At 45.6% G+C, this 8,833-nt stretch overlaps 1 long non-coding RNA gene across 1 annotated transcript; it reads right to left on the reverse strand.

Moving 5' to 3' along the window:
• Window positions 1–311: 311 nt before the first annotated feature.
• Window positions 312–7,550, reverse strand: LOC146833045 (uncharacterized). Its single transcript, XR_014960193.1, has 2 exons — window positions 7,430–7,550; window positions 312–994 (listed from the first exon to the last, which is right to left on the reverse strand). It is a non-coding gene; the product is annotated as an uncharacterized LOC146833045 (long non-coding RNA).
• Between the last annotated feature and the right edge of the window lie 1,283 nt (window positions 7,551–8,833).

An 8,833-nucleotide genomic window follows, 5' to 3' on the forward strand; every position in this document is an offset into this window, starting at 1 on the left:
CCTACTCTGCTACCAGGAAATTGATAGAGATCAGGGTGTATATAATATCCCTACTTCCACGGATAGAGTAATCTCACAGTTACACGCACATACATTCTTCATACACTAGGGCCCATTTCACTAACATACGCTCAAATACTCTACCAGCAATAACCTGTGGAAAGAAAAAACTCCTAAACACCCTGCATCTATATCGGGGTCGATAAGATCTAGTTATTGAGACTGCCCTTAAACATAATCTAAACAATGTATACAATAATAATCAAAATAGGATACTCAATAATTGACAAGAAATAATAACCAACACCATATTCAAAATTATATTGCTTTATCTAAAATTAGTCAAAGAAAATCAATCAGAATAAATCATTTTTCTCATAGTTACCTATTCTAGCTAAACGTCAGAACGGGTCAGGACAAGTCTCTCGGTAAAGTCTCTTAAGACGAAGTCCTCTCAGCAACGATCCTCACCAACGCAGATTCGGAACGCGGTAAAAGGCAAATGGCAAGTGGCAAAAACCCTCTCTAGGCTAACAATTCTTATAGTAAGTCAAACAAAGGAAAATATAATTTGTATTAACTTCTTCCGTCAAACCTCTGAGCAAAGCGAGAAGGAAAGGATGTAGCATCGCTACATTTGAAAATCTCCGCTCAGGAAAAATCACAAAATAAACATAACGGAACAGGAACCAAAAAAATACATTTGTATCTTGTAGTTTCCACGTCTCCTCGGCAATGAGATCATAGTTCAGAGTCTTTCTTTAAAGCTCCTTTGTTTTCCAAAGCTGCCAAGGACACTTCATTTCATTTGGAGATCGCCCAAAACTGCTGCTGTCCTCACGGAAAGTTTTTAACCAGGCAAAGCAAGGACTGTGGTCAGCTGACTTCAGGACCATATTCAGCAAGGCTCTCTCTCGTCACAAATTTCTACTCGAGGCCAGGCTTTACATGTCAACCATCTTTGTTTAGGCCACAATAGGCCACAATAGACCATCTTAATTAAAAGAGACAAAAACAACGTTACCACAGCATAGTGATTGAACAGTGTTAACCCCACTAATACCCTTATGTGTATGCAATTATCTAGCTCTTGCAACATAGAAAAGCATTAATTCGAAAAGCGTTTTATGCTTAAAAATAAACAACACACAGCAATCTTTAAACATGTAAACACGCACATTATTATTAAACAGCACACTTATGCATTCCCACGTGTAATTCTCTCTTGTTAAAACAAACGAGTTGATTAGTATAAACACTTACACAAGACAAATAATTAATAATTAATAAATTAATATAACAAATAGACATGCCAGAGCTTCAAAACCCAGTTAATTTTCAAACTGAAAACTCTGCTCTAGCACTACAGTGTAGCGAGAGACGAACCCGGGGGTGGGGGTCAGTCCCACTTGCAAGAAGGCACATTCCTCAGTTGTGTCCTGCAATTAGGACTCCTCCCCCCACCCACACAGAGGCACAGCAGGAGGACTATTGCCTGGCTGTTTAGCTCCCTGGCAGTCCCTTAACCCTCTCTGGAGATAAGTAACCTTCACACCTTCAGCCCTTTATGAGCTGTTAAGAGGTGCTTTTAGATGGCTGAGAGGGAGGGGCTGCAGCTTCAAGAGCAGGGGCATCTATTGAGATGCAGACAGCCCTGATTGGTTCAAGTCTATGCAAATTAGAGTGGCCTTGCACATTCCCTTTCTGCCCAGGTCCCCAAAAATCCTAGAACCTGACCTGAGTATATGACACTTCATTTTAAAAGGTAGGCCGTGCACGTTTCTCGTTGAAAAACAGATGCGATGAAGGCCCAAAAATAAACTTGCCTTTTGGCCCACTTTTTTTGTATTTGCGCTCAAAGTGCACTGCATAGGGAAATATACACAAAACAAGCGAAGGCGACTTAGGGTAAAGAGTTCCCATTATGGGGCAGTGACACAGCTGCAAAAGGGAATTTATTGTATTTACATTTATATAGCGCTTACTACCCCTGATGAGGCATTGCAGTGCTTTTTCGGCAAGTAGCACGCTACTCCGGAACACAAAGAGGATTAGTGGTGAATCAGCATAGGGAGATATGAAATTAATTTGAGCGGTGGATATGTGAGTTTGTTATTTGGATTGAAAAAGGATAGTGGAGGGATAAAAGAGTGAGGGGTTTGCATTTATATAGCACTTACTACCCCTGATGAGGTGTTAAAGCGCTTTTTGACAGGTAGCACGCTACTCCATAACCCGAACAGGAATAGTGGGGAATTAGTATAAGAAAAAATGAAATTAATTTGAGCTGTGGACATGTTAGTTTGCTATTTGGATTGAAAAGGGTAGTAGAAGGATAGAAGAGGGAAGGGTCTAGAAAGTGTTTTTCTTGGAGCTCATAGCAGTAGGATGAGGTTTTGGATGAGTAAAGGGGAGGTGGAGTGGTAAGCAGAGGGAAGGGTTTATAATGGCTTGTTTGCAAGCTCTGAATAGTAAAAGAGGTATGAGATGATGTAAGCAGGGGTAGAGGAGGGAAGAGTCTAGAAAGAGTTATTTTGGGGGTCATAGTAGCAGAATGGGTTTTGGGATGAGTCAGAGTGGAGGTATCTGGTTGTCTACTGTGTTTTATTAAGCTCCAGGTGACTTTATTAACAATAACCAACTACTTTGTTGTGCCACACACTACAGAAACAGAACAGAAAATAACAATCTCATGGGCCATCCGTCTACAGCGCACACCACAAACTGAACTGTAATAAAACTCATCAATAATGTTCCTTCAACACTACTCGACGATGGCTTACATCTTATACATACAAGACAACAAACTATATCAGCAATGATTTTCGCAACATTGTGAGAAAGTGCCATCTTTCTTTCATGGTATGCCACCACTTTTTGCTGAATTGCTGAATGTACTTTGACTGAGTGTGCCCTGGACTCCTGGCAATCAGGTGCCCAGGGCCTAAGTTCCTTCCCTAAAACCTAAAATCCCAAATTGGCAAACCCTGGCCACATGTCAGCCCCTGGTAAATGGTACCCTAGGTACCCAGGGCCTTGTGCCCAGGGAAGGCCTCCAAAGGCTGCAGCACTTATTGTGCCAGCCTTAGAGGCCCTATACCCTAACACAACCACACTGCCCTCGCAGGCTGAGTGTCTGGGTACAAGGCAAAAAAAAGAGTCGACATGGCACACATCCCTGTGTGCCATGCCCACAACCTACACTGCCCTGGCATACATCGGCCACTCCTCTACCTGGGTGCCCTATGCCAGTGGTGTGGGCACAGGGGCATGAGCCCTGTGCCCCTACAGTACCCAGGTCCCTTCCTGGGCACTGTAAGTGCAGTGCTGCCATTTAAGAGTATATGGTGCTGAGAGCTCGTCAAACACAAACTCCACAGCACCATGATGGCAACGCTGAAGACTGAGAAGTTTGGTATCAAACTTCTCAGCACATTAAACCCGCACTGATGCCAGTGTTGGATTTAATGTACAAAGCACTACAGAGGGCATCTTAGAGACGCCCCCTGAAACCTAACCTACAATCCACGTCTGGCCTGGGAGGCTGCCTAGGCTGCCACACAGCAGACATGTTGCTGGAACCCTGGGTGGAGAGCCCCCGCTCTCCTGGGCCTGCAACAATGCACATCCTGGGCGAGGTGCTAGGTCTCCTCCCCCAGGATGGGCAGGGGGAAGCTTCAAAGGCATGCCGCCTCTGTGAGCTTCTCCAGGCCACTTGCTGTACCCAGCAAACTGGCCCCCACCGGTTCTGACCGCCACTCTGGTGGGAAGACTGGCAGGAAACCCCAAGTAAGGACAGGGGATGTGCCAGCCTGCCAGCCCCACCCCTCAGGTGGGGAGGCGAGGTGAAGCACATCTCTGGGCGCTCGCCATCTTGAAGATGGGAGGCCCTGCCCAATCAGGACTAGGCTACTGCCCCCCTCCCACAGAAGAGTGTCAGGATAGGGGGTGTACCCACCCCAGGACAGGGACCCATTGGTCCCTGCCCTTTACCTACCTGTAACGCCCCTAAATCTAGTATTTAGAGGCACCCTGAACCTTCCTTCTGCAGATTCCAGATTCCGAAAAAGCAAAGAAGAGCAAGAAGAAAGAAGACCTGCCGTGCAGCTGCTAAGAAGAGGAAGACACCAACTGCTTTGGCCCCAGCCTTACCGGCCTGTCGACCCTCGAACTTGCTCCTGCTAAATCCTGCCACCTCTTGTGGCCAGCAACCTCACAAACCCCGGAGGACCTGGCTACCTTGTGACTCTGAGCATCTGGGACTCCCATGAGCAGTGGCTCTGCTCAAAGCAAGTTTCTAACCCCTGGCACCAGCCCGGAAACACGAACCCTGCACACTCTGCACCCGCCAAGTCTGGCCTGTCTCAGAGTGGACAAAGAGCCCAAGGACGTCCCCCCGGCAACTGTGACCCCGAATCCGGCACCCAGGGACTCACCTCAATGCTCCTGATGACACCTGCAGCCTCAGAACCAGGGACCCCCCCAACCGCGATCAACAGAGGGTAAGATTTCCTGACACCAAAAGGCACCCCTGCACCCGGCGCCCTGCAGCCCCCTGTGCCCGACTCCTGGGTACCTACCTATCCTCCAACTACCCAGCTTACCTCTCAAAGTGGTGGTGGCACCTGAAGAATCTTCGTCGCCGAGCTTGCAGCCTTTGTTCATCCTGGAGCTTTCCCATTGAAATCCATTGAGCGCCCGAAGGCTCAAAAGCACCCTGCACTCAGTCGCCTGAGTGGCCCTGGCAGTGTAACCTTTACTCCTACCTACTTCCCAATTTTCCCTGAGCAAGTGACCAGGAGCCCAGCTCCCACAGCCGCGTGGCCTGCTAGTCAGCAGCCACCAACCAAGGCCCCCCTGCCTCCCATAGGATAACATTGGGCCTAACTCACTCTGCACCCGGCTGCCCCAGTGCCGCTGAGGGTGTAACAACTGTACCAACCTGACCCTGGGAGACCCCTGAGTCTGTGCCCAGAACCTTAACTCTGCCAGTCGAGTACTTACCCAAAAGCCGATAACCCAATTTTCTTCCATAGGGTAACATTGACTGGCTTCTTCTGAAATGTCTTCAGAGTGTGGAGTTTCTAAAACTTAAAATATTCACCTAAAATCAACCGAGTAACGAAAACGGAAATACTCACCTGCTATTAGGAGAGATCCCAGTGCTGGATCTTGGTGCCCAGCACTGACCCTGAAAAGTACTCACAACCGTACTTACCACTAACCCAATTTTCTTCCATAGGAAATCATTGACTGTTTTTCTGTGAAATTTCTTCTAAGTGTCGATTTTTACAAACTACAAATATTCTTTAAAAATCGTACCAACTGTGAAAACGTAATTACTTACCTGTTTTAGATAGAGGTCCCAGTACTGAGCCTAGGAGCCCAGCCCTGGATTACAAAAGTAACGAGAACCTACTTTACCTGTAACTTGAATTTTCTCCCATAGGGAATCATTGACTGGTTTTCTATGAAATTTCTTCTGTCAACTTTTAAAATAGCAAAATATTGCCTAAAAATCACAACAGTAACTAAAACGAATTTACTCACTTGTTTCCAAGATCTGTCCCAGGACTGTATCTAGGATCCAGTCCTGGAATTAGAAAAGTAATCCAGAAAGTAATCTATTGCAAATAACTTAAAATTCACATTGAGCTCAATGTATTATTGTGTTTGAAATTGTGTTGCCTATTGCAATAACCTGTAACTATTACCTACAAAAGTCAATTGCATATTGCAAAAGTATTTAACTAAAGCCTCTCATTCTGAGAAAGTATATTTTGATACCTATTGTTGATTCTAAAATAAAACAATCATATATTTTTTATGTAAACCATTGGCCTAGAGTTCAGTTCTTGAGTGTGTGAGACCATTTGCTGACTGAGTGTGTACAACAAATGCTTTACACTGTCCTCTGATACTGCCTTACTGCTCGACCAAGCTACCACTTTATAGATTAAGGTTATATCTAACTTTAACCTCTGCCAAACCTCTGGGGACTGTGGACTCTGTACACACTGTACCTATTTGGGAACAGTATATACAGAGCCACTTTCTCACAAACATTACTCACTCTAACAACGTTTCCTTTTTCGAAACAGAGTATTCGCTGGTTATGAGTTGATTCTGTAGGAATAATGCTAGCCCACATAGCTTAAATAAAACTCTGATTCTTCTAACACTCACTTGGAGAGTCAGTGCCATTTTATAACAAGGCTGGAGGCTAGCATTGTGCATGTCCAAAGGCTATGAAAGCCAATTAGGAACCATGATCAATTTGGTTTCAAATACAAAGATGAAAGTGTTCCTGCATTTGACCACTCCACTGCCTGGACCAATCTTCCTGCTACCAAAAATACCCTGCTTACCACACGGGCCGTAAAAACACTCTGCTTCGCCCCAGCCTCATCCTTAACTATTTTCAGCCATCTTGCCATGATTGGCGAACAAATTGCCCCATATGGCTGATTAGCCCACCAGGCTTCATCAGCAGGTGTACATTTCATAAAGCAAGCTTTTACATAACACCATCCACGCAACAAATGCTACTACGACTACGGCTGGGAACCTATACCACAAAAGATCAGATCCCGGCATGGCAGCAATCATGGCCAACAGCGCTGTGCAGGCTTTGTGGTCTCTCCTAAGAAACCTTGATTCATGTCCTGTGCATCTGTCCCCTTCTGAGTACATTGAGACGGTATTATCTACCACAGATATTCCGCCTTTTTCAAATTAGAACATGTCGGTCGGCAGCTATATTAGTATTGAACAGCCAACAATTGCAGACAGCTTGCAGGGCCACCAGATTTTTTGAGAAAGCTAGTCTCCTTCTGCTGAAAAACGAAAAATGAGGTGACCTATTGGGCAAAACCTAAAGACTTATTGGAATAAATGACTTTGAAAATAGACAATGAATGTTGGACTTTATTTCTACCAAAAAAAAAAAAAGTCATCATTCCGTAAATGCTTTTTTAAATTATTTATTTAAATGGAATAAGCTCTTTTGAATTTTACTTGTTTGTAAAGGTTTTAATTAACCATACACAATAAAATTGTACTTACTTACTTACATAAAGCAAGCTTTTACACTTATTGGCATGCAGTATTTCTTCTTAGTGGATAACAGCAGGCCAAGAAATGCACTCTGCTTCTTCTCTGCAGAGTCGTCTTTGCCCCCCAAAAATACTGTACTCGCAGCAGCGTGAACCAAGGCAGAAAATGTACGAAATGTGCAAGGACATATCTGTGGCAAAAACTTCAAGACAAGGTCATTCCAAGACCAGGCATCAACTCAGTTTCCTCGCAAGGGGGATACCATGTTGTCACAGAAGCGACCGAGAGCGGAACTAAGGTGTCGTGCTTGTTAGACACTGATCTCTACAGCCAGTGCGGTAACAACGTAATTAACGCGACTGAAGCCTGTTACCTTCACAGATTACACACAGATCTCTGCCTCGGCAGTTGCTGTACCAGTCTCAGCTAGCCTATCGAGAATCAAGCCTGTGTGACCTGCGCATCACAGTTCATACACGGAACTTTACTTCAGGCACAGTAACAGACGCCGCAGTCTCACCGGAATCTAACCCTGTGACCTGGAAGTACTAAAATGCACATAGACCTCTACCTCGGTCACAGTGGCAGACTCGGCTATCTCGATGACATTCAACCGTCTGACTCTCGCGTTACAAACGCATTTCTGCAACAGGCGCAGTAACAGACTCGGCTGTCTCTCTGAGACTGAAAGACGTGCCTTCCCTTTACATTCAGATCTTTACTACGGGTGCAATAACACGCACCGCTATCTCACTAACATTGAAACCTATGGCCTGAGACTTGCACACAGGACACTGAAGCAAATCCAGTAGTAAAATATACAGATCTCTGCAGCAGGCACACAACCCACTAAACTATCCGACTAGTTTAGGCTTGTAGTCATCTGTGTAAATGCATCCGTATCTAGGGGGGAAACCTAAATCAGATTAGCGTTAGACATTCAGGAGACGGTTCCTGGTGGAACGGTGCGACTCCCCCCCCGCCCTTACTGCAACTCCAGGAATCTGCATTATGAAAGGGTGTGTCATGTGGGGCGCGAGGAGTGACGCATTTGTGTACAATACATGCTCACCACTGTCAGGCCACTTCTTCGCCCCGCCCACTGCCCTTCTTGTGAGCTCAGCGGCGTGATTCACCACACAGGAAGGAAATATGCGGAGAATGACGGCAATGTGAGTGGGGCTGGTGCTCAGAACACACTCCCCGAGGCGGGGCACTGTGGCACGCCCTCCAGACACTGGGTTTCGGTGTCAGAGTTGCTAGTGATAAACAAGCATTGGTTAACTCAAAAGTTCTCGCATATATTGGCTTCGCCAATGGTTTTAGCAATATATATTAACAGGATACATATGCATTGCTTATATAGTAAGAAAGTGAAGCACTTGAATTTGTTAACATTTGCAAACGCTCCTTGCTGTAGTGCAATTATGTATTGTAATTGTAATTTGACTTTAGTATGCAATGCATTGGCAAAGCCCAGAGGTCTCTGCTCTAAAAAGATGAGCCATTGCTTTTCCAATGCTTGCAGGGTACATGTGAGCTGAGTCGCATTTAGGTGTCTGCGTGCATTCAGAGGCGGCTCCTCGACTATGGCGGAGGAGCATCATCTCCCCCCTCAAAAACGGCAGGAAAGGAATAATAAAACAACATTCGTTATATTTCTCCTTTCCTGCCGAGTCTTGGGGGCGGGGCCTGGGGGGGTGACAGGACGAAGAGGAGTGGTAGTGCACTCCCTTCACTGCGCATAACGGTTTGGTCGGCCGTCTCAGGCCGGCCA

This window comes from Triturus cristatus, chromosome 4_2 (assembly GCF_964204655.1).
Source record: "Triturus cristatus chromosome 4_2, aTriCri1.1, whole genome shotgun sequence".
Classification (NCBI taxonomy): domain Eukaryota; kingdom Metazoa; phylum Chordata; class Amphibia; order Caudata; family Salamandridae; genus Triturus; species Triturus cristatus.